The sequence below is a fragment of the Chionomys nivalis genome, chromosome 4 (assembly GCF_950005125.1).
Source record: "Chionomys nivalis chromosome 4, mChiNiv1.1, whole genome shotgun sequence".
NCBI lineage: Eukaryota > Metazoa > Chordata > Mammalia > Rodentia > Cricetidae > Chionomys > Chionomys nivalis.
The window spans coordinates 5,605,230-5,632,037 of NC_080089.1; the positions used below are offsets into that span (position 1 = coordinate 5,605,230).

A 26,808-nucleotide genomic window follows, 5' to 3' on the forward strand; every position below is an offset into this window, starting at 1 on the left:
ATCCATATCAATATTTTTTCACATTTTAAAACACCCACATAGATTATTTAGAATCTTGAAAATATAACTCTTTATTTAAGAATCATTTTTTTTCTTGTTTTGTTTACTCAGGACAACAAACTATCTTAAGCTATTGATTAGATGAAAATGCCAAAGTATACCTTGTGAAAAAAATCTTAAAATCCCTTTATTGGAGAATATTCTATTGCTCTAGATATATTTTTGATGCGATAAAACAGAACCCCGTTGTACCACTCCCTGTAGTCAATAACAATTTAATGGACCCATTTGTTACTTTACACTACAAACATAACTTGTTTTGAATAATGGTTTCAATTTTCTCTATTGAACAGGGTAGTATCAGAGTTTTTGTTTAACTATGAAAGAAAGGATGTACAAGAAAACAGTACTGTGGTATTTATTGAGGTTGTATTTTTGTCGGTCTCATTTGATAATTCTGACAGTTTGTGCACAGATGGAATTATTTATTAAGCTTTCCCTGTGCTGGCAGAAGAAGAGTGTGGGCTGTGTATGAGGTGAATTGTCAACAGGTAAGGGACTGAGAACACAGATTCATAAGCTCTTAGCGGAGATGAACATAAATATGACCAAAGTCTTAAAGTGCAATAGAAAATGCACATGTGTCACATAACTATAATAGTAACAGTCGAGAGATAGAAGTAGGAACTCAAGCTCAGCTTCCTCTACATAAGGAAAGAGTTTACAGCCACCTTGGGCTACACAACACCTTGCCACAAACCTCCAAAACAAAAAAATGACTTCTGGAAAGTCTGGTGACCTGGCTCAACAAGTAATGGTACTTGCCACCTAAGCCTAGTGAACTGAGTTTAGTTTCAGGTCACATGGTGGAAGGATACAATGGAGTCCTCCAAATTGTCCTGGGTCATTTACAGGCATACCGACAGACATACACATAAAACAAGTAAACAAGTAAATATTTAAATGCAAAGTACAATGGCGGCAGTCCTGACAGCAGTTCTGGGCCCTAGGACAGCTGGAGAAATCTTTCTAGGTGAGATAAGGAAAGAGTAACACAGAGAAGAAGCCATTAAAATTGGGTCCAGAAGGTTGAGAAAATGTAAGGTTGTTGGAGATGGGGTACTGGTTAGGTGCTGGATTGCTGCTGGGGAAAAGGTGTGCTCTCTGCCCTGTTTTCACCCAAATAATCCGGCAAGTGGAAGGAGACTATCATCTGCAACAGTGTCTTTATACCTGTTTCCCCAGTCCTCAGTTTTGAGTTATAACTTGAGAGATAAAGAGGAAAAAGTTTCTTAGAACTGATAAAAAAAAAATCACTTAAACAAAGATTGGTTAGAATAAGAGCCTGTTAGCCACTCGGGTTTTTACTTTATTGCTTGGCTCCTTAAGACTGTTTAACAGCAGTGTGAGCTCATTCTGTAGTTGTTGCCCCTAGCTTTTCCCTCCATAGGTTTTAGGATTAGACTAGAGAGTTGGAAGGATTCAAAGGGAAAATTTAATGTGAACCCTTATAAGGGAACACTTATCCAGTGTCTGGGTGACACACAAGTCTCAGGTTTCGGGAGTTTCATTTTAAGGTTCTGTTCTCCTTGTCTCTGAACTCCAAACATTATGATGTTCAGACAATGCCAACGGATGGAACTGATGATGAGATCATATCTGAAATATAAATTATCTATTTTCCTGCCAAATGAAAACTGTGGCAGTCAGAATTCATTTCTATTTAAATGAAAAGAATCCCCAAAGAAGATAGAGGACATGTTAATTACAGCATGCCTATTCTGGATATGTGTTGCTACATTGGGTCTTTCCTTTTGTAGTTCACACCTGTAATTATCTTTTCATAACTTAGCCTGATATTGTTCTTCTCCCACCAGCCTGAATACCTGGTACTCTATATTTCCTGTTCAATAAATGTAATGTGACTGCATGGAAGCTTCTCCCTTTTCCCTTCTTAACTTTTAAGAGATTTATTATTTGTTTATGTGTGTGTGTGTGTGTGTGTTTGGGTGGATGTAAATGCATATGCATGTGGGTACCTACAGAGGCCAAAAGACCTGTAGTTGGGGTTATATACATTATTTATTTGTTAGTAATTGGAAGTGGGTGATGGGGGGCAAACCCCTGTCCTAAAGAAGAGTAAGTGCTCCTAACCTCTTAGCCTTCCTTCCTTCCTTTATCTCTCCCTCCTTCCTTCCCTCCCTCTCTCCTTTCTTCTTCTCTCTCTCTCTCTCTCTCTCTCTCTCTTTCTCGTCTTTCTTTCTCTTCTTTCTCTCTCTCTCTCTCTCTCTCTCTCTCTCTCTCTCTTTCTTTCTTTCTTTCTTTCTTTTATTCCCTCCCTCCCTTCCTTGCTCCCTCCCTCCCTCACTGTGTGTGGTATATTTGTGTGTGTATGTTTGTACTCACTTTTCACCTTTGCACGAGACCATGGAAGCTGGAATTCATTATCAAATATCTTTCTCACCCTTCATCTTATGTTTTGAGCCAAGATCTCTCACTGAACCTGGAGTTTGCCATTTCTGCTGGACTAGGTGAGGTAGGGAGCCCCCTGAGTGGGTCCACCACCCTCAGCACTGGGGTCACAGATGTACATTTCCATGCCTGGCTTTTATGTTGTGATAAAGATTTCAACTCAGGTTCTTATGTTTGTAAACACTTTCTCCACGGGGCTCTCTTTCTATATACTGGGAGTCTAACATTTCTAAATGTAAGAATTCATAGCTAACTTCTTCTGTCCCTGGGGCTTACTTTCTAATCATAACTGAAACAAGGTTTCTCTTATTTATTAGCACTTACTTATTAGCATTATTTGATTTGAAATAAAAACTTTAAGAATTAGCAATAGACATTTAATTTTTCTGCTTTTATTTTTATTTATGAACATATCAAATTAATGGTAAGACTTTTGTTTGTTTGTTTGAATGAGTTCTGCAAAGTGACAAACATGGATCACACACTGCGGAATCATTTACCTGCTCTCTCAGACCAATTTGCAGCTTGGCTCAGCTATCTATAGGCTGCTTCTTCTTTCTTTCTTTCTTTTTTTTTTTTTTTTAAGCATTTTGTGGCTGTCAGGCCTCCCATCAGGACAAAGTGTCCATGATACTATTTTCCTTCAGACATGACTTTCAGAGGGCATAGAGAAATATGCAGGTTGATGAAATTTATACATTTAGACAATGATGAAATGTTCACACTAACAAAAAACAAAACAAAACCAAGCTTCAAGTGCAGCGTTTCACTGTTGAATTTTTAGATTTAGTGATACTACAAGGAAAATAAGACAAAACAGTAGAACACACTTCAGGTTAAATGTCAAAGAAAGCTAGCCATTGAAAAGGCACATTAATCATAGTCAGAAATCAATGTCGTCTTTTCAGTGCAGCAGTAAGGGCATCAGGCTTATAGTCTCAGAGCCTCGCTGAAGCTTTAGGTCCTTTTATAATGCTGTTTCACTTTAATGCTTGCTCATTATTTATTGATTCTTAGATACGTGTGCCTTTTTTATTTCTCACAATGGCTGAGAATGTAATGCTATAGGAGAAAATGCTGCATGAGCCTATGATGATGTAACTTGATTGCCATATAAACTAGAATTCACAAGTCAGGCTGTACACCTTCTACATCTGACTGTGAGTTAGACCTTCAAAGTATTCAAAATATGAAATATAATATTGTTAGTCAAAATTAAATGGTACTTTTTCGACTGAATGTCACATACATAACAATTCATTACTATAAATAATATTTTACATGCCACTTCAACTTGAAAATCTGATATTTTAATTTCATATACATTGTTGAAAACTTTATGTTCAAAATTTTATAAAGTGTATCAAGATCAGCAGAGACACACATTATCTATTTACAATGAATGTAATATCTACAAAACTTATAATTAGGTAAATGACTGTAAGTAAAAACATAGCATTTTGTAAATAAATTCAAAGGAATCAAAGTATTCTGCATTGAAACAGAACGCATCCAAGTACACTCACATTATTGGATTTTTCATAGTTGTCTAAGAACACTGGCAAGTAATATAAAGTATCTAGATAATGTTGTCTTATTATACAATGGTTATGTTAAGTAGAATAGCAGCCAGGTTAAAGTTCTATACTATTGCATCATTGCACACTCAGGATGTGTATATCATCCATGCAAAGGGACAATTTGTGGATGAATAGCACCTCAGCAGTGCTCTTTCTTCATCACATGAGTTGGGCTTATCGGATTTTTGTTTTCTAAGATGTATTTCATGTCCCTATCTTTATACAAATCAACAGGAGAATAAGCAGAAGAAATTTATGCCAGGAAGGAGTTCACTTAAAAAAGACAGGAGCTATCTGGATACTATAAAATGTTTCATCTGAATGAAGACCATAAAGTGCCTACTTTGCTTTCAACAGCATAGTTATGAATAGGCAACACAATGCTTAACCCATAAAGCATGTTCCAGAGGACTAGGGCACTGAGGAGAAAAGGGAATAGACAAGAATACAGATTTATCAATGCATATAATCAGAGTAACAAAGTTGGGGAATGAAGCAAATGCTACATGTTAGACGTGGGGTGGAAAAATGTCTAGGTTATAGAAGCTAGTGTGTTTGAATGTGTGATTTATATATATATATATATATATATATATATATATATATATATATAGAGAGAGAGAGAGAGAGAGAGAGATCTTTTATCTGGTCTGACAGGTGAGTTTGATGAACAGTCTGCTTCATGCTGTAGATTGAGCTAAGTCAAAGACATGCAAATAATTCTGAAATTCTTGCTGTGTTTAATGTGATCATGCTGGAAGCACAATATGGATTTAGCAACTATTTAGTTTGTACACTTGCCAAAGCAGTTTGGTACTGAAATAACATGTTTAATGGTCAGAATCTGAACATGAGGGAACAGAATGGTGGAGAGGAGAGAGCAATGAAAGAGAGATCTTTATATAGAGAGCCACTATGGGGTTAAGGAGAAACCTGGTACTATGGAAATTCCCAAGAATACACTATGGCCCCAGCTAAGACTTCTACTCATAGAGGAGAGGGTTCCTGAATTGGCCTTGTCCTGTGATCAGATTGTTGAATACCCTAACTATCATCTTAGAGTCTTCATCCAGTAACTGATGGAACCAGAAGCAGAGATCCACAACCAAATACCACGCCAAGCTCTGGAAAGCAGTGGAAGAGAGGGAGGTGGGAATATGTGAACAAGGCAGTCAAGATCTTGATGGAAAAATCCACAGGGAGATTTGATCCAAGCTTGAGGAAAATCATGAACTCTAGAACAACATCTGTATAGCCATGGGACTGAACTAGACCCTTCATATATGGGAGACAATGTTGAAGATTGGACTATCTAAGAGGGCCCTGGAAGTAGGACCAGCATCTATTCCTGGTGCATAAGTTAGCTTGTTGGAGCCTATTCCCTATGGTGTGATGCCATGATCAATGCAGGGGGAAAGGTTTGGTTCTGCCTCAACTTAATGTGCCAGACTTTGATGCCTCCCCATGGGAGCCCTTACCTATTGGGAGGGGTGGATACAGGGAGAGATGAGGGGGCCAGAAGGAAGTGGTGTGGGGATAGAACTGTGGTTGGAATGTAAAATGAAATTAAAAAAAAGAAGAAAAGAAACCCAACCTGTCAACCTGGGCAAAGTTATTGACAGCCCCGACTGCAGTGTCCATAGTGCTGCAGTCCAGGAAACATTGAGATAAACACTGATTTCCTTTCCTGTGTAGGCTGACGGGGTCCATGTCAACCTGGGATAATAGGAAATGGCTGACTGTTCTACCAATACTTAAGAGTACAAATGCAAGATCTACTTTCAAAGTTGAACTAAATGCTACTTTTAAATATGGTTTGAGGACCCTAAAATATCTTGCTTTTACTGATAGTAATATTTCTTTTGTCTCTTCCCCGCATTGCTGTGTTTATTCACAGTTCAGATGGCAAGTGACGAAAGAACTCAGGATATTAGATCTATAAAACATCATAGCAAGGACTGTAGGTTGTTTTCTGGTAGTAAGCAATGGAATTCTAATCTGGAATAAAGACAGTTAGAAAACTTTTATCCCATCTTGTTTACCTGGAGACAACACTCTGAGTACATGTCAGCCTATAAGATATGCGGAAGTTTCAGAGGACTTTCCTAGGTTATTGTCCATGCCATCCTGTAGTTGAATGTGAATCCCACTCTCGGCCTCAAGAGCCCAGATTTAAGTTATGGAATAATACTATTCTGTGTGTTTATTCTTTGTTATTTATTAAGTATATAAGAATAGTTTGCCTGTGATGTGGGATTCCCCTTTGTATGCTGTGATTACCACTGATTATTAAAGAAATTGCCTTGGTTCTATGGCAGGGCAGAATAGAGGTAGGCAGGGAAAACTGAACTGAATGAGGGGAGAAAGAAGGCAGAATCAGAGAGAAGCCATGTAGCCACTGCCAAGAATAGATAAGTCAGAACCTTGCCGGTAGGCCATGAGCCTCATGGTAAAATATAAAATAATAGCAATGGGTTAAATTAAGATGTAAGAGTTAGCCAATAAGAAGCTAGAGCTAATAGGCCAAGCAGTGATATAATCAATACAGTTTCTGTGTGGTTATTTTGAATCTGGGCAGCGATGAATGAACAAGTGGCCTCCTGCTACATGCCTGTACATTCTGATTCTTGTAATATTTTAAAATTTATTTTTTTACTTTTGAAATTTTAATATAATTAGATAATTTTATCTAACTATAATTTATAAATTATTTGTATTTATAAATTATTTATATTTATAAATTATAATACAGTTAGATAATTTTCCCTTTTCATTTCCTTCCTCTACGCACTCCATATACCCATCCTTTCTCTCTTTCAAATTCATGGCCTTATTTTTTACTGATTTTTGTTACATGCATTAGCAAGTACAAATCTTTCACAATTCAACTCTAATTCATATTTTGTATTGTATAAAGGTTTATATGATTTGTCATTCTTATTAGCTTTTTAAATATTTATATTTTAATTAGGATATTACTTCACTTTTCTTTCCCCTTTCTACAAGTACATTTTATAGGGAACTCAGTTTGTTGACTTAGTGGCATGGACTTCTCTTCAGTGACCATTTATCTAGACTTTTCAGTGAGAAGAATAAACCTGTCTTCTTTCTTTAGCCATTAATATGATAGAAGCAGAAACTTCTGTTAGCTACAATTGAACCTAATATTGATCATGCATTAAAGTATTCTCAAGAATTTTCAAAAGACTGAAGGAATCCAAAAAATTCTTCGAGTAGTATACAAACTATTCCCTTCCATTCCTTTAGGGCTTTTCTGAAACTAGGTCACTAGAGAATTTTATTTCTGTGCTTTGAATTGTTGAGTCTATTAGTTTATATATTAATTACTAATGTGATATGTAATTGTCATTATTGATTGTCAACTTGACACAATTTGAAAGCACCATGGACATCAACCTCTGGGAATGTCTGTGAATGGGTTCCTCCATTATGATAGTTAAGATGGAAAAATCCACCTTAAATGCAGGTGGTGTCTCTCTGTGAACAAGAGTCCCAGGTTGGGTAAAGAGAAAGTAGTTTAACTCTAGTTTTCTTCTTACTGACTATGGATGCAGGAGACAAGTTGCCTGTCATGTCCTTCAGCATGCCTTCCCCTCCATGAACTGGAGTCACTCAAACTGAAATCCCAATTAAACCCTTCCTCTTTGTTGAAGTTTTTGTTATCAAAAAAAGAGAGAGAACAAAACAAGTGCACCTAATTTACATAATTACTAAATTTCTATGAAAGAAATTTTCTAGTGGTTCTGTGCATAAGGTCTTCAATGTTCTATTATTGTTTTAAAGATACATTCATGGATATGATAATTTTTGTCTCCTAAATGTCTCTTGAACTGCTATCTTCATGCTGTGCACTGAAAAAGCATTCATGGATGCACTAGAAGGCATCAATCATGTTTAAATGTCTTCGCAGAACGCTACTGTTTTCTTTAAGACTGTTTCCTCCTTTTTTGCTCTAGTTTGTTTTCAAGAGAGAGAAAGGGAGAGTTAGAGAAAGAGAGAGAGAGAAAGGGAGAGAGAGAGAAAGAGAGAGAGAGAAAGAGAGCAGGAGTGAAGTTGGATGTGTGAGGAAATCGTTAGGGTCCAGAGGTGATGAGAGAGAGGAAATTGTGATCAGAATATACTGTATTAAAACAATTTATTTTCAATTAAAATATAAAAAAGAAAAAAGAGAAAGGGGACATTTTACATAAAAATAAGAAAAAAGTAAAATCAGTTCTTTCTGTAAGTGACCCTAAGATAATTATTATTAATAATAGTAGTAGTAGTGATAGTAATAATAATAAAATATCAACTTGCTTACCTCATCCCACAACCCAGAATCAGACAACTTTCTGCAAAAATAGGCTCTCATAGCCCTCTGTATATGTCACGTCTTACAAAGACATTTTTATTATAGTTTCTAATTATATGTTTGAATGATGAGCAGAGGAGAGTTTTTCTCCCCCACCAGACTGTAGGTTGATGGAGTTTGGAGCTATTCTTGTTCTCAGAATCTAACGAAGTAGATGCTTAGTGATGGGATGCATGAATAAATTAGTGGGCAGTTCATAGAGAGGGATGAGGCTATCAAGAAGCTCAGAAGCAAAATGTGGCACGACCAGCCATGTCCAGTAGCTTCAAATGCTTCTTGTTATCACTGAAAAGAAGGACACACACACACACACACACACACACACACACACACGTATGAAATTCAGAATTCAGTCTTTGCTCCTCAAAAGATATTAAGAAGATAATGCTTCTCAGGAATACTATATTTGAAGTTAGGATGTATGATACTTATCAGGGAGAAAGAAACAAAAAGCCACTTCAGGAGGCCATGCCTTACTAACTTAGATAACAGCCTGTAGAGTCCAGATTTGGTGCCATGTATACGAAGGAACTAGATTCTAGTTTATGAAGGTGGAGAAATCACCTGGAAGTTGATTATATATTAAGGAAAGAGAAGGGGTTTTGCTCACTAATATGGTCTATTGTGGATATTCTTACTGCATTGCACTTTTAGTCTTCATTGACTTATGTGCAAACCAATTTTTGCCATCCCAAAGCCCATGATAAAATCAGATACAGATTGGAGAAATCCAATTTTCCTTCTTGTTGAGTTATCAGTTACTCTAGAGACAATCTATGTAGAATTTGAATGTTTTCCATCAGCATACTATTTCATTTTTCAATTTTGTCTCCGTCAATTTTTAAAATCTGGCTTTATGCTACTTCAACTAACACCTTCTTATAAAGTAAAGCTACCTTCTTTTATTAAGTGAGGCATTCTTGGAAGACTACTTCCTTTTTTTTGTTTTGTTTTGTTTTGTTTTTTGAGACAGGGTTTCTCAGTATAGCTTTGGAGACTGTCCTGGCACTTGCTCAGTATAGCAGGCTGGCTTCTTCCTGCCAAGGGCTGGGATTAAAGGCATGCACCGCCAGAAAAACTACTTTCATCATCATCATCATCATCATCATCATCATCATCATAAATTTTCAAGAATATATGTGCATATGTAGTTATAATTTTGATCATAAAGTAAGACTTTTTATTAGTTTTGAATCACACTACATAAAACTTGCAATTCTGATTTTATTCTATTTTTTATGCCATACTATCATTAAACAACAAATAAAACCCACGTAAAAAACAGCTGGTGAAGGAAGTAACATATATTTCTGAAGTCTTTTTACACATATGTATCAATGAAAGTACTTAGAGCAAAAGTTTGAATGTTACATCTATTTAATATGACAATACCTTGAAGAGGCAAAGTGCTTATGTATTCAGGTGGAGTTTAACATCAGGGAGCATGTCCTGGGGTATACTACAGACCTTATAAGATGTAGGGGTATGTGAGGATTCCTCAGCAGATCATGCAGGTTTGGTATGTGAAAGACAAGTTTTGCAGAAGGAATTTATCTATGCTACAATTTAGTAATTTGCTTCAGAATAACTAGAACCCATGACAGCCCTGTAAATCAGGTTTTATCGTTACTGCAGCTGTGATAACATTGCCATGGTTTCTATAGAACCACCAGTAACTAGCAGAACTGGGGATTGAAACTAGGTCTTCTTTTCTCATGTCCAGGGTCTTACCACGTTTTCTTATGCTGTGGTGTAAGACTCCAGCAATTCCTCTCTTTTGCTCACAAACACATCCCATACCTTAGCATAATCTGGAAGGGCCATCTTTAGGATAGGTGACGATTCTGATAATTCTTTTTTCTGCTATTACTTCTATCCTTATTAAAGCTCTTTCAGGATTACTGCTATAGTAGCTTCCTGGGTTTAGCAACTAGTCTTTTGACATTTCCCTGTACATACAGCCTACCTTCGAGAATGGAACTGACTAAGCAAGCCATTTCAGGCACCTCATTGGCCCAAACTCTCCCATTGCTTCTTTCTGCTGGCTTGCATCTCAGACTTCTTCACTGCCAGAGAACTTGCTCCTTTGCTCAGTTGCGGTCTCAGGCTTCCCTTTGAAGCTCTAGTTGCAAAAATGAGACTGTATTTTCTCATTTCATTTAGGTCTTTATCTGAATGATTCCACTTTGGGGCTGTATCTCAGGTTATATCATTTGAAGTTTCCCCTCTTTTACCCTGGGATTGCCTATATTTCCTTCTCAGATTAACTTTCTCTGTAACATTTATCACCATTGAACCTGCTCTGCATCTTCCTCTCTTATCCACAACCATGGAAGTTTATGAAGTCACCTTGTCCAGCAGAATACCTAGCATCTAAAAGATATTCAATAAATACTTTAAAATAATTAAACATTGAAGTTATAGTCATCTATTGATAACAGTGAAACCTCAAAAGATGATATGCAAGGGAGAGGTGAATTTACAAATGCCATTGCATAACATAAGTGGAACCAATGAGCAAGTTGGAAGGGAAGGAGGGAGGCAATCTAAAGGGACAACTAAAGTTAAACAGGTAAGTAGCCATACTTCATTTGATCCAGACTAATTTGGAGAGAAAAGAGGATAAAGCGTCTGTCTTAGTTGCTTTAGCTCCTATAAACTGCATACTATGACTATCTAAATAGCCAGGAGGTTTTTCACAGGTGTTTGAAATTGCCATTTCTGTTCATCAAAAGTAGCCAAATAATACCTTTGAGAGACCTTCTTAGTTAAAATAAGTATTAAATTTTACCAAAACAGCCTAACTGTATTTAACATGTAATTTGCATTAGGTGCTAAATGCATATGGAGAGGAACTGAAGAAATGCCTCAGTTTAGGCAGAAGAAGCTCATGAGTTGCAAGAGCCCCAGCCAGCATGTCTTAGCCTTAAATTATCCTTGCCTAATGCTTTTCAGTTTTCATTGTCAATATTTACAGCAATTACAATGTGTCATTAATGAAAGACAAAACAAACTGCCAAAAATTCAGAATTAAATCAAGTGCACTGAGTTTTGACCCTACTGCATGTACTGGCTTTGTGGGAGCCTAGTCTGTTTGGATGCTCACCTTCCTAGACCTGGATGGAGGGGGGAGGACCTTGGACTGCTCACAGGGTAGGGAACCCTGACTGCTTTTTGGAGTGGAGAGGGAGGGGGAGGGGAGTGGGATATGGGGAGTGTGGGGAGGGGGAGAGAAAAGGGAGGCGGGGAGGAGGCAGAAATTTTTAATAAAAAATTTAATAAAAAAAGAAATATAAAGTTGAGTATCATAGTGTAATATCAAAGATTCCGAATAACATTTTTTTCTATTAAAAGGATAAACACTTATAAATGTTTTTATGAAGGTTGCACATCAAAGTCATCTATGGAGACCAAGAGGAAAATTGATCAGAATATTGATCAGCATCTTTTCTGTGTAACTAGAAAGAAGAAGTTTAATAAACTTCATCTATGATTCACTGTCATAAAAAAATTTATTTCTGAAGGAGACTGATTCTACGTGATTAAAAACAAATCTTTTCAGAAAGCTATCTTCTGTGCCAAAGCATTCACTACTATGGTGTGGGACAATTCTATATTCTGTCAATTATATTTTACATAAACGCTGTTTGGCCAGTAGCCAGGCAGGAAGTATAGATGGGAAAACCAGACAGGAAGTAGAGGTGGGACAATGAGAACAGGAATATTCTGGGAAGAAGGAAGCTTTTTCCTGAAGTCCTGTTTCAACCACCTATGAAGCAAGATGTGACCTACCCCGCTGAAAAACATACCGAACCATGTGGCTAACATAGGAAAGAATAATGGGTTAATATAAGTTATAAGAGCTAATATGAAGCCTGAGCTAATGGGCCAACCAGTTTATAACCTAATGTGGAATCTCTGTGTGATTTTCTTTGCGACAAACGACTGCAGGAACTGGGCAGGACAGAAACCCCAACAAAGCAGGCCCTCCATGTTACAGTGCTATTCCCCACTTTCTCTTCTATCAGATTTAGTTTATCTGGTTTTATATTGAGATCTTTGATCCACTTGGATTTGAGTATTGTGCATGGTAATAGGTATGGATCTATTTGCATTCTTCTACACGATGACATCCAACTAGACCAACAACATTTCTTGAAGATGTTTTCTTTTTTCCCCATTGTATATTTCTAGCTTCTTTATATTAAAAAAAAAAAAAAACCACAGGTGACCATAGGTGTGTGGATTTACACCTGGTTCTTCAATTCTATTCTATTGATGAATGTGTTTGTTTTTATCTGAGTACCATGCTGCTTTTATTACTAAGGCTTGCAGTACAGCGTGAAATCAGGGATGGTGATACCTCTGGCAATGTTAGCTACATTTTTCTCTATCTGAAGATGAATATTATTATTTAAAAATCTATAAAGAATTGTGTTGGAATTTTGATGGGGGCTGTGTTGAATCTGTACATTGTTTTTGGTAGGATGACCATTTTTATTATGTTAATCTTGCTGTTCCATGAACATGGGAGATCTTTCTATCCTCTGATATCTTCTTTGTTTTCTTTAAGTTTTTATTATACAGGAATTTTACTTCCTTGGTTAGATTTACCCCACGATACTTTAAGTGATTTGTGAATATTTTGCACGGTGTTGTTTCCCTGATTTCTTTCTCAGCCTGCTTGTCATTTGTCAGGATGTGAAGCAAGAGGAATACTCCTTTAGTGCTGGTGGGAGCTTAAACTTGTGCAGACACTTTGGAAACTAATATGGAGGTTTCTAAGAAATTTGGGAATTGATATACCCCAAGACACAGCTAGGTATACCACTCCTGGGAATATACCCAAAGAAGGTTATATCCTGTCACAAGAATACTTGCTCAACTATGTTCAAAGTGGCTTTATTCATAACAGCCAGAAACTGTAAATAACCTAGATGTTCTTAACCAGAAATGGGTTTAAAATGTGGTATATTTATACAATGGAGTGTTAGCTATTCAAATCAATGACTTTATGAAATTTTCAGGCAAGTGTATGGAAAAAATAATCCTTAGTGATGTAACCCAGACCCAGAAAGACAAACATGGTACATACTCACTAATAAGTGGCTATTACTTGTAAAGTAAAATAAATATACTTCTTTCTTTCTTTCTTTCTTTCTTTCTTTCTTTCTTTCTTTCTTTCCTTCCTTCCTTCCTTCCTTCCTTCCTTCCTTCCTTCTTTCTTTCTTTCTTTCTTTCTTTCTTTCTTTCTTTCTTTCTCTCTTTCTTTCCTATAGACCACAGATGCAGAGACTCTAAGTAACAAGGAGAACTTAAGGGGGACACAAGTATCTTCCTGAGAAGGTAAAATAGAAAAGATTTTGAAGGTGACCGGGGGGTGAGTGAGCTTGGGAACAAGAGGAATTAAGTTTTAAGGAAGGGAAAAATACTGGGAGAAATGACTGGAAGGGGCCCATGCATGCAGCGGAGACAGACCGGCGGGCCGACGCATGCACGCAGCAGAGACCGGCGCGCAGATGTGGCGAAGACTGGCGGATGTGGGATAGTCCAAGCATGAAACAGTGAAGCCCACACTGAGAGCAGATCGTCCCACTACAATTAAATCAAGTAGGTTTCTTGGGGCCTAACCTGCAGATTGGGAGGCCTTTTATTGGCGAGATCCACTGGCCTATCCTTGAAGACACTCCTGGGAGGGGAGAGTGTTCTTGGCCCACGGCGGGCCACAGGAAACAGAGCAGCGGCATTCCCAGACCTCCTTGACCCCTCGGTTAGTTTGTGAGGGCTGGTCCCCTCTGCTGGTGCTGATCCTCCTCTGCTGCAACCTCTCTCTTCCTGGCCCATCACAGCTTGCACCCAGGGGGCCCCCTTCATTCTCCCTCCCTTACGCGGGGACACAGGATCACCCAGTTTAGCCTGTTTGGGCTCTGGGTCAGGAGCTTGGAACAGAGGGCAGTGGGAGTTTCTCTGTTTTGGTGGCTGGCCCACAGAGTGGTAGGCCTTTTGTTGGCGGGATCCCTGGCGAAAGGGGAGCCTGGCCCTGTTCCTGGAGACCCTTCTGAGTGGTGAGAAGGATCTTGTCCCGCGGTGGGAGACAGGAAACGGAGCGAGGGCATCTTTAAAGCAAGGCCCCTGGCCCAGCAGGGAAACCTGATTCTGCTTTAAAAGACCCATTAGATAGCATCCATAGGAGGAGATGGGCAGGTGAAAAGGCAAGAATTCACCTAACAATCTGAAAAACAACATGAAAACACCAGAACCCAATGATCTTACATCAGAAGGACTTGAACACCCTAACACAGAAGAAGTGGAAAAAATTGACTTTATGAAAGCAATAGAGTCCCTTAAACAACATGTAAAAAACGCCCTTATAGAAATGGAAGAGAAGTATAACAAAAAGTTTGAAGAAATGAGTAAATATGTGAATGATACCCTGGGAAACCAAGAAAAAATGATCAAACAAGTAATGGAAACAGTTCAAGAACTGAAAACTGAAATGGAAGCAAGGAAGAAAACACAAACGGAGGACCAGCTGGATATGGAAAATCTAGGTCAACAAGCAGAGACTACAGAATCAAGCATAATCAATAGAATACAAGAGATAGAAGAAAGAATCTCAGATTCTGAGGACACCATAGAGAAAATAAATGCACTGATCAAAGAAAAGAGCAAAGTCAACAAATTCTCATCACAAAACATTCAGGAATTATGGGACACAATAAAAAGATCAAACCTAAGAATAATACAAGAAGAAGAGTCACAACTCAAAGGCACAGAAAATATTTTTAACAAAATTATGGAAGAAAACTTTCCCAACCTAAAGAATGAAATTCCTTGAATATTCAAGAAGCATACAGAACACCAAACAGACTGGACCAAAGAAAAACATCCCCTCACCATATAATAATCAAAACACAAAATGTACAGATTAAAGAAAGAATATTAAGAGCTGCAAAGGAAAAAGGGCAAGTAACTTATAAAGGTAAATCGATCAGACTTACACCTGACTTCTCTATGGAAACCGTGAAAGCCAGAAGGTCTTGGACAGAGGTACTGCAGAAACTAAGAGACCACGGATGCAAACCCAAACTACTATACAAAGCCAAGCTATCGTTCACTATCTATGGAGAAAACAAGACATTCCAGGATAAGAACAAAATTAAACAAAACGTAGCCACAAATCCAGCCCTGCAGAAAGTAATAGAAGGAAAATCACAGCCCAAGGAATCCAACATTGCTAACACTGCCTACAATGAATCAGGCATCTAGCGACCCTTCAACAGCACAACTCAAAGAAGGGAGACACACAAACTCTACTACCAAAAACAATAAGAATAACTGGAGCAAACAACCACTGGTCATTAATATCACTTAATATTAATGGTCTCAATTCACGTATAAAAAGGCACAGGCTAAGAGATTGGATATGAAAACAGGATCCAACATTCTTCTGTTTGCAAGAAACACATCTCAACCACAAAGACAGGCATCTACTTAGAGTAAAGGGTTGGGAAAAGGTTTTTCAAGCAAATGGTCCTAAAAAAAAAAGCCGGTGTGGCCATACTAATTTCTAACAAAACGGACTTCAAACTAAAATCAATCAGAAGAGATCGAGATGGACACTTTATACTCATAACAGGAACAATTCATCAGGATGAAGTCTCAATCCTGAAATCTACGCTCCTAATATAAAAGCACCCACGTATGTAAAAGAAATATTACTAGAACTTAAGGCAGACATTAAACCACACACAATAGTAGTAGGAGACTTCAACACACCTCTCTCACCAATGGACAGGTCAATCAGACAGAAACCTAATAGAGAATTAAGAGAATTGTTGGAGGTAATGAAGCAAATGGACTTAACAGACATCTATAGAACACTCCACCCAAATAGGAAAGAATATACCTTCTTCTCTGCAGCTCATGGAACCTGCTCAAAAATTGACCACATACTCAGAAACAAAGGAAACCTCCACAGATACAAAAAAATATCAGTGTCCACCTGTGTCTTATCAGATCACCACGGATTAAAGTTAGAAGGCAACAACAATGCTACCCCCAGAAAGCCAACAAACTCATGGAAACTGAACAGTCAACTACTGAACCACACCTGGGTCAAGGAAGAAATTAAGAAAGAAATTAAAGTCTTCCTTGAATTTAATGAAAATAAAGAGACAACATACTCAAACCTATGGGACACGATGAAAGCAGTGCTAAGAGGAAAGTTCATAGCACTAAGTGCCCACTTAAAGAAAATGGAGAAATCATACATTGGGGACTTAACAGCACACCTGAAAGCTCTAGAAAAAAAAGAAGTAGACGTTCCCAGGAGGAGTAGAAGACTGGATATAATCAAACTGAGGGCGGAAATCAACAAAATAGAAACACAGAAAACAGTCCAAAGAATCAATGAAACAAAAAGTTGGTTCTTGGAGAAAATCAACAAGATCGACAAACCCCTATCCAAATTAATTAAACAACAGAGAGAGAACACGCAAATATATAAGATCAGAAATGAAAAGGGGGACATAACCGCAGACACAGAGGAAATTCAGAGAATCATTAGATCTTACTACAAAAGCCTGTATGCCACACAACTGGAAAATGCAAAAGAAATGGGCACTTTTTTAGATAAGTACCATATACCAAAGCTAAACCAAGAACAGGTGAACGATCTAAATAGACCAGTTAGTCGCGAAGAATTAGAAACGGTTATCAAAAATCTCCCTTCCAAAAAAAGCCCAGGACCAGATGGTTTCAATGCAGAATTCTACCAGACCTTCTAAGAAGAGTTAATACCTATACTTCTTAATGTATTTCACAATATAGAAACAGAAGAGTCATTACCAAATTCCTTTTATGAAGCTACAATTACCCTGATACCAAAACCACACAAAGACCCAACCAAGAAAGAGAATTACAGGCCTATCTCATTCATGAACATTGATGCAAAAATCTTCAATAAAATACTGGCAAACCGAATCCAAGAACACATTAGAAAAATTATCCATTATGATCAAGTAGGCTTCATCCCAGAGATGCAGGGCTGGTTCAACATATGCAAATCTATCAATGTAATCCACCATATAAATAAACTGAAAGAAAACAACCATATGATCATTTCATTAGATGCTGAAAAAGCATTCGACAAAATTCAACACCCCTTTATGATGAAGGTCTTGGAGAGATTAGGGATACAAGGGTCGTACCTAAATATAATAAAAGCTATCTACAGCAAGCCGACAGCCAACATTAAATTAAACAGAGAAAAACTCAAAGCCATCCCACTAAAATCAGGAACACGACAAGGATGTCCACTCTCTCCATACCCCTTCAATTTAGTGCTTGAAGTTCTAGCAATAGCAATAAGACAACATAAGGGGATCAAGGGGATTCGTATTGGAAAGGAAGAAGTTAAGCTTTCATTATTTGCAGATGATATGATAGTATACATAAGCGACCCCAAAAACTCTACCAAAGAACTCCTACAGCTGATAAACACCTTTAGTAATGTAGCAGGATACAAGATCAACTCCAAAAAATCAGTTGCCTTCCTATACACAAAGGATAAGAAAGCAGAGAGGGAAATCAGAGAAGCATCACCTGTCACGATAGCCACAAATAGCATAAAATATCTTGGGGTAACTCTAACCAAGGAAGTGAAAGATCTATTTGACAAGAACTTTAAGTCTTTGAAGAAAGAAATTGATGAGGACACCAGAAAATGGAAGGATGTCCCTTGCTCTTGGATTGGGAGGATCAACATAGTAAAAATGGCAATTCTACCAAAAGCAATCTATAGATTCAATGCAATCCCCATCAAAATCCCATCAAAATTCTTCACAGATCTGGAAAAGACAATAATCAACTTTATATGGAAAAAAAAACTCAGGATAGCCAAAACAATATTATACAATAAAGGACTGTCTGGCATTACCATCCCTGACTTTAAACTCTATTACAGAGCTACAATATTGAAAACAGCTTGGTATTGGCATAGAAACAGAGAAGTCGACCAATGGAATCGGATAGAAGACCCTAGCTTTAACCCACAAACCTATGAACACCTGATTTTTGATAAAGGAGCTAAAAGTATACAATGGAAAAAAGAGAGCATCTTTAACAAATGGTGCTGGCAAAACTGGATGTCAGCCTGTAGAAGAATGAAAATAGATCCATATCTATCACCATGCTCAAAACTCAAGTCCAAATGGATTAAAGACCTCAATATCAGTCCGAACACACTGAACCTGATGGAAGAGAAAGTGGGAAGTACTCTACAACACATGGGCACAGGAGAACACTTCCTACGTACAACCCCAGTAGCACAGCCAATAAGGGCATCATTGAATAAATGGGACCTTCTGAGACTGAGACGCTTCTGTAAAGCAAAGGACACTGTCACTAAGACAAAAAGGCAACCCACTGAATGGGAGAAGATCTTCACCAACCCCGCAACAGACAAAGGTCTGATCTCCAAAATATATAGAGAACTCAAGAAAGTAGACCGTAAAGGGCTAATCAATCCAAATAAAAAATGGGGCACTGCGCTGAACAGAGAATTCTCAACAGAAGAAGTTCGAATGGCCAAAAGACATTTAAGGTCATGCTCAACTTCCTTAGCGATCAGGGAAATGCATACATGTTATGGCTGAGTAATTTGGTGTTCTTGTGGGATTTTTCTCAGTGGTAGTGGGTGTGTTTTTGACTGTTTTCCTGCTTTTGGGATCCTATTCCTCCTACTGGAGTGCAACTTCCAGCCTTGATGTGATGGTATATGTCTGGTCTTGTTGTAACATGTTATGTCGTGTTTGGTTTATATCCCTAGAAGGCCTGCTCTTTTTCTGAGGAAAACAGAGGTGGGTGGGGGGATAGGGGAGACTGCAGGGAGATAAAGAGGGGATGTAATATATGAGAGAAAAATAAATAAAAGGGAAAAACAAACAAAAACTAAATACTTTCCATAGAAACAAACACTGAGTTGAGATGAGTTAACCCTGAAAAGTTGGCTCATTGGTCAAGTAGGGTAACTAAGGCTTCACATAGATTTCTTATTCATAAAGGAGCAATTAATTTATTTTCTCCTATGGTAAAACATGAGTCCAACAGCTCTCATTAATTAGTCATGAAAGCAATAATTAGCAACAAAACACAGATTTGTTACAGAACATATTAAATATCTATTGTTGTGTACACATACCAAACTCTGTACTGTAAATAATGCTAATTTGTATTTGGCTTTTACGTAAAGCCCAAACTATACAATTGGGTTGAATTGAAAGTGATATTTTGCAATGTTACTTGATTCCTCTGTGGAGCAGGAGTAGTAATGCTTAATTTTCCTGTGGTGGATTGTGGTGAAAGGATTTACATAAAATTACAGGGAAAATTTTTGTTCCTAGCTGGAACAAACACAGGCTGAAGTAAGCATTCCTTATATAATTAGCCTGATTTTTCTATGCCACTGAGGCTCAATACACCACATGAAGCCAGCATAAATGCATGTCAGGGACTGAGGGTGAATGCATTTGATTACTGGCTATTAACTTTTTTTTTTTTTTTCCCGTGGGGAAGTAGGCAAGACGATCATGTAAATACAGAGTGGCTTTGTAACCAGCAGTTTGGTGATGAATGACAAGCTCCTTATTCAGCTCATTTACATTCCACCATGAAATCTGTGCTTTATGTTTCAACTCCATAGATATGAGGCTGTTTATCTGAATTCTTTAACTTTATCACTTTTGTTTGACTTTATTAAAATTAATTTATTTATATATTAAAGATTTCTGCCTCCTCCCCGCCACCGCTTCCCATTTCCCTCCCCCTCCCCCAATCAAGTCCCCCTCCCTCATCAGCCTTAAGAGCAATCAGGGTTCCCTGCCCTGCAGGAAGTCCAAGGACCACCCACCTCCATCCAGGTCTAGTAAGGTGACCATCCACACTGCCTAGGCTCCCACCAAGCCAGTACGTGCAGTAGGATCAAAAACCCATTACCATTGTTCTTGAGTTCTCAGTAGTCCTCATTGTCCGCTATGTTCAGCAAGTCCGGTTTTATCCCATGCTTTTTCTGACCCAGGCCAGCTGGCCTTGGTGAGTTCCCGATAGAACATCCCCATTGTCTTAGTGTGCGGGTGCACCCCTCGCGGTCCTGAGTTCCTTGCTCGTGCTCTCTCTCCTTCTGCTCCTGATTTGGACCTTGAGATTTCAGTCCGGTGCTCCAATGTGGGTCTCTGCCTCTGTCTCCTTTCATCGCCTGATGAAGGTTAATATTCAGGAGGATGCCTATATGTTTTTCTTTGGGTTCACCTTCTTATTTAGTTTCTCTAGGATCACGAATTATATTGTTTGACTTTTTAGGTACTGACCAGGATCAATGTAGGATTTTAATAGTCACGGCACTATTTTATTTTTCTAAGGTTGTTAATAAATGTTGGCTTCCTGTCTTGGAATGCTATTGTCTGTTGGAATGAAGTACTTGATGTGTTTGTAATAGGAAGAGGAAATCCATCACTACAGCTTTGGGAAGATCATAGCTCCTCTGTGTATGTTTGTGTATGTGTGCACACATGTGTGAGCAGAAAGAGAGTTAGTATGAATACTCCTCAAATTAATCCATAAAGCAGAAAAAGAAGCACCATTGTGCAATTAATTTTACAAGACTATAGATAACTGATATCTAAACCACATGAAGACTCAACAAAGAAAAAGAATTATAGAATAATTTCCCTTATGAATAAAGGTGTAAAAATTCTCAGTTGCATACTTGCAAACTGAATCCAAGAACACATAAAAAAAATCATCCACCATGATCATATTAACTTCATTCTAGAGATGCAGGAATGATTCAACATACATAAATTGGTAAAAGTAATTTACCATATAAACAAACTAAACGACAAAACCCACAGGATCATCTCATTAAATGTAGAGAAATCTTTGGCAAAATCCAACACTCCTTCATGGTAAGAGTCCTGGAGATATTAGGGACGTAGAAGACATATGTCAACATTATAAATACAGTTTACAGTAAGCCCAAAGCGAATATCAACGTAAATGGAAATAAACTCAAGGCAATTCTACTGAAATCAAGAATAAGATAAGATTTTCCATTCTCTTCCTAACTATTCAATACAGTACTTGAAGTTTTAGCTGGAGCAGTGGTTCTTAACATTCCTAATGCCGTGGCCCTTAAATAGAGTTCCTCATGTTGCGGTGTCCCCAACCATAAAATTATTTTCACTGCTACTTCAGAACTGTAAGTTTGCTATGATTATGAATCATAATGTAAATATTTTTGTAGATAAAAGTTTGTCAAAAAGATGGCAGCTCACAGTTGAAAACTAATGAGCTAAAGCAAAAAGACAATAAAAGGAGATCAAGGAGATAAAATTTGGAAAGAAAGAAGTCAAAGTATTTTCATTTGCAGATGATATGATAGTATAATAAGTGACCCTAAAAATTCCATCAGGAATTTTCTACAGCTGATTAACACTTTCAGTAAGTAACATAGCAGTATACGAAATTAACTCAGTAGCCTTCTGTGGAAGTTTGAAAGAAAATGGCCTCTAAAGGGAGCAGCACTGTTAGGAGGTGTGGCTTGTTGGAGGAAGTGTGTCAGTGTAGTGGGGAATCTCTGGTCACTTCCTGTTGCCTACATATCAAGACATAGAATGCGCAGATCCTTCTCCAGCATCATGTCTGCCTTTACGCTGCTATATCTTGACATGATAATAATGGACTAAACCTCTGAAATGTTAAGCTATTAAATGTTTTTCTTTATAAGAGTTGTCCTGCAGTCATTGTGTCTCCTCACAGCAATAGAATTTTAAAGTTGGATTGAATGCAGTTGTGCATTATGATATGGCTACAGACCTTGGGTGCCAGGGCAAGGAATGAGTTGGTTTCAAAGAAAATGGTCCTTATACGGAACAGCACTCCCTATTTGGTGGTATGGCTTTATTGAGAATGTTGTATCCTTTTTGGAGGAAGCATGTCATTGTAGGAATGGGCTTTGAGGTCTCTTTTACTCAAGTTTTGCTCAATGTGACACTCAGGTTAATTCCTGTTGCCTATGTATCAAGATGTAGAACTTTTAGATCCTTCTCTGGCACCATGTATTGCTGAATATCATATCACTTCTGAAAATGTAAACCATGCATTCCAATTAGATGTTTTTTCTTCATAAGAGTTGCCATGTGGCCATTATGTTTCTTCACAGCTATAGAAACCCTAACTAAGTCAGCTTCCTATATATAATTGACAATGAACTGAGAGAGAAATAAGGGAAACAACATCTTTCCCACTAGCCCCCCAAATATGCAATATCTTGGAGTAACTTTAAGCAACTAAGCGAAGGATTTGTATGACAAAAACAACGAAGAAAGAAATTTTGCAAAATATCAGGAGATGAAAATATCTCCCATGATCATAGATCAGTAGGATTAATTTAGTGAAAATGCCATTCTACCAAAAGACATCTCCAGATTCAATGCAATCCTATCAAAATTCCAACACAGATATTTGAAAGAAAAATTTCAGCTTCATATGGAAGTACAAAAACCTCAGGATAGCTAAAACAATTCTGAATAATAAAAGAACTGTGGAAGATATCACAATCCTCAATTTCAGCTACAGAGTGACAAAAGCAGCATGGTATTCTCACAAATATAGACATTTTAATAAACGGAATCCATGCAGCACGGTATTCCCACAGAAATAGACATGTTGATAAACAGAATCCAATTGAAAACCCAGACAGAAATCCACATACCTATTCTTTTTATTTATTTTTGATAAAGATACTGGAGAAAAGATAACAACTTCAACACATGATGATATTTAAACTGGATGGCTGCTTCTAGAAGAATGCAAATAGTTCCATATTTATCACCCTGCACAAAACTCACTCTGAATATGTGGAAAATCTCAACATAAAACCAGATTCCCAGAACTTGATAGAAAAGGAAGTAGGAACTAGCTTTAACATCATTGGCATAGGACAGGACTTTCTGTAAAGAACACTAAAATCAACAAATAATAAATGGAACCCCATGAAGTTGAGACAGTTCTGCATGGCAAAGAACACCATCATTTAGATAAATTGGCAGCCTACAGAATGGAAAAATATTTTTATTAACTCCATTTCTGATAGATGGCTAATATCCAAAATATATGAAAACCACAAGAAACTATATGTGAAGAAAACAAATAACCAATGGGTTATGTATTAAAACAGAGAATTCTCAATAGAGGAAACTGAAATGGCTGAGAGAAACTTAAAGAAATGTTCAACATCCTCGGAAAACAAACAACACTTAAAGGTTGGCTGTATGCCCAACAGATGGCCAACAGACAAAGCAATTCAGCAGAGTCTTTGGCAGTTCCTTCTCTCACAATGCAATGTCAAAGACTTCATTTTCCTAATTTTATTTGTTTTTATATTTTACTTTTTATTTTGTTTTCTCTTTTTAAATTCTACAAGTCCTTTCCATATGTTTGTTTTGTTTTATTATTTATTAATATCTCTTAGAAGCCCACTTGTTTTCTAATGAGAAACACAAATGGGGTTGATAGAGATGGAAGGGGAAGTAGGAAGAAAATGAGGGGACTAAAGGTAGAGGAAATTATAATCAGAATATAGTACATGAAAAAGTCTATTTTCAATAAAAGAAAACATACCTACATTAAACTGCATCAATAAATCTTTCCACACTGGGATTTAATTTAATCTATGTCCTGTAGGGTTTTAAATAGCTCATCGGTTTTCATGTCTTTTCAGAAAAGAAGAATTTAGGAAAGCATAAAGATAGATCTTAGCTGTAATTCAAAAGCTTTTGACTAATGTTGACCTAATTTTAGATTTAATGTTTTATTCCCTGCTGAGAGAAGGTCCTTAGCAGTTTCAGGGTGACATAGTTAACTAAACTTAAGCTAAAATTAAACTAAACTGTATCACAGTGCAGCATCCAAGGGGTATTAAGAAATAAGAAGCTGTTCTTTACTGTAATCTTTGTAGTGTTGTGACACTGGACCCACATCTGCCTGAGGCTTTAGGGAGGGGAGATTCATACCTGGAATGAGATCAGCAAGCATCTCTGTGGTGGGAAAAAGAGAAGCCACAGCACCTCTCAGAAATAGGCATAGTACTTAAGAGTTCTTTGTGGTAAGGACACTTTCTGGGTCAAGAATGAATCCTTAGTAGGTAAATAAAATTAACCTAAACTGAATAAAATTATATTTTCATTGTATTATAGTGCACAAAGTAGTATAAGAAGGCAGGCTCAAATGTCAGACAGAATGAGTCTCTACCAATTAAGAGCTAAATGGTCTCGGCCAGAAACTTCTCTCTCCTCAGGATCTTTTACATAAAAGGAAGGTAATAAAGTTGACACTGTGTCCACAAAGCACATAATGTACTATTTGCTGTAGATTAAGCTGCTATTGGTAATATTTAGTTGCTATTATTAGTATTATTATTATTATTTCTACCATCCTTAGATTCGATCAAATGATGAGGTTAAAAGACTAGATTTTACCCTTGTCACTGGGTTTGAGACAGGTACATTAGATGCTTACAAAATCTTTATTCAGATATTCTAATGCAACATTTTAGGGGAATTTTTTCAATAGTTCATAGGCTTAGCTTTAGTGCCCATTTATTAAAGTTTTTCAAATCTAAATATTCCTCCATTGTTATTTGGAGGTTTATAGTTACAATCCAAAAATAATGACTTTTATTCTGATAAAATGATAAAAATTCTAGCTTTGCTTATAAACAGTAAGGTAATAACAATCACTTTTCTGCATATTTTGCAATATTAATAGCAAATGTCCAACTTTGTCGGCTCTTATATGGTTCTTAAAATATATGGTTGATTCAGTACATTTCAAAAGAAAACTGTTGCTTCAGGCTTTCATTCAGTATATTCTAGAATCGCCTATAAACTGTATCAAATGCTGCTATAGAAATGCATCCTTCTTAGTTGCTTATTTGTATTATAATAAAGCCTATATGCAAATGGTTTCTTGGATGGTATCAACTATGCTTCACCTGCAAAACTGAGTTAAGAAATTTCATTTGTGACAGCATGTTCCTCCAAATTTAATTCAAAATCTTTGTAACAAGTAATATTAATCAGGGAAAACCTTTGTTTAATTTAATCATCCATAAAAAATTTTTTTACTTTAAACATCCTCTCAACAAGGTGTCATATTTAACTATCTTTATGATGCCACGATTAGGGTGACCTTTCGCAGATAACTGGAGCAGTTGCCGTTTTTTGTAGTAGCAAGAATTACATAATCAATGCTTTTCAATTTCCCCCAGTTATTGATTAACAATTAGTCAGAGAATATAGTAACTTTCATCAATATGATTATATTAACTATCATCAACATAACTGTTCTAGCCCTTGCATTTGCAATTTGGTTTTAAATTCTTTTCATAGCATTGACTGCTATTTCTTTTAAAATAATATACATACATGTATATGTGTATAATGGTAATATGTATACAGTAAATGATACATGAATTATGAACATGTAACTACACATATGTGTTCCCTGACCTATTTGGAGAGTCCAGACATGAATATATATTAAAATTATTTCGAACATTTTTGTCAATGCTTTTTTTTGTCCTCAGACCAGCTCCTGTAATTGTTGCAATAATTTGCATGAAATAGAAACTAGAAAACTTGAATAACTAACTAAATAGAGCTTTTTGTCTAAAATACAAGTAAATTTTTATCTTAAGTCTTTAGAATTAATAGCAAAAGTATTATAGTAAAAAATAATATATGTGAATTTCCCTGTGAGAAGCCACAGTAACTCCAGGGCCAGGCTTCTCCTGAATCCAGCCTGTGCTGGGCCTGACTTCCAGTTTAATTTCACTTTCAGTCCGTTTAGTTTTTGTTTCAGTTTCTGCACTTTATTAAAGGAGGAAGAGGAGCCCCAATCAAAGAAGTTCAAGTTGACCTAATCCTCTTCTGGCTTCCTGAAAGCTCTGTTCTGGGTCACAGTCCTTTTGTTATCTGGCTGACAGACCCCAGCAGGCTGGGATAAACAAGCTCTTGCTGATTGCACATGTGAGTCTGTTTTGTGGGATGGTCTGTGGACTCTAACACCTGCAAGTGTAAAGATTATTATTTCTACTAATTTGTAGGTAAAGAGGCTATGAACAATCTTTACTTTGACAAACAACGTTGGTTTGACATTGAGCTTTTCCAATAAGCAAATGTGTAAATCACTTAGACTGTTTACTAAGATACTATAAAGACTGAGCTAAGGATATGATGTGGATTTATATCATTAAAATGACTCCATGATAAAAATATGCTTATCTATGTGACTCAAAGCTTTCTCCCCTCATATCTAGCAAAG

The 26,808-nt window shown here is 37.1% G+C and overlaps 1 protein-coding gene across 9 annotated transcripts in view; it reads right to left on the reverse strand.

Moving 5' to 3' along the window:
* Positions 1 to 26,808, reverse strand: part of Gria4 (glutamate ionotropic receptor AMPA type subunit 4) — a 368,523-nt gene that overhangs the window by 105,671 nt on the left and 236,044 nt on the right. The window lies entirely within an intron of this gene.